This window comes from Octopus bimaculoides, chromosome 16 (genome assembly GCF_001194135.2).
Source record: "Octopus bimaculoides isolate UCB-OBI-ISO-001 chromosome 16, ASM119413v2, whole genome shotgun sequence".
NCBI lineage: Eukaryota > Metazoa > Mollusca > Cephalopoda > Octopoda > Octopodidae > Octopus > Octopus bimaculoides.
Window position 1 is genome coordinate 34,916,834 of NC_068996.1, and position 727 is coordinate 34,917,560.

Consider the following 727-nt stretch of genomic DNA (forward strand, 5'->3'; position numbering starts at 1 on the left):
TATATATATATATATATGTATATATATATATATTATTATTATTATTATTATTATTATTATTTTTCTTTTTAACTCCGGTTTTGTTGGAACTTCTGGAGTCCTTGCATGTGTAGCAGGCTTGCTATCTGTTCTTTTCAACTAATACTTTCCTGATGATTTTGACCATGTTAAATGAGGCAAACCTTTTATAACAGTTCTGCAAGACACTATTCCAATGTCTTTTATATTCCTCTTGATGCCTTCTGATACTATCCACAAGGATCCAACAATAATTGGCACTATCTTCACCGCCATTTTCCACAGTCTAGCTATCTTGTACTTAAGAGGATTGTATATGTCTAATATGCCTTCCTTCTTGACTATTTGTGTTTTAAAGGGACACACATCAATTATAGAGCACATATGGTTTACTTAGTCCACCACTACTACTTCTGGCTTGTTATGCTTAAGCACCTAGTCTGTTTGGATTGGGAAATCCCACAGGATTTTGCAGGTCTCTGACTCTGCCACTCTCTGTGACTTGTGCTCATACCATGTCTTATCTCTCTCTAACTCTCATTTTTCACACAGTTTCCAATGTAGCACTTTCGCTACCTCATTGTGTCGCAACAATTTATATTGGTTTCAGGCAAGTCTAGGGCATTCATTCATGATTTAGGCAATTGTTTTGTCAACTCTAAACAGATTTGGCAGTGGAGACACTTGATTATTCCTAAGGTTCACCCTC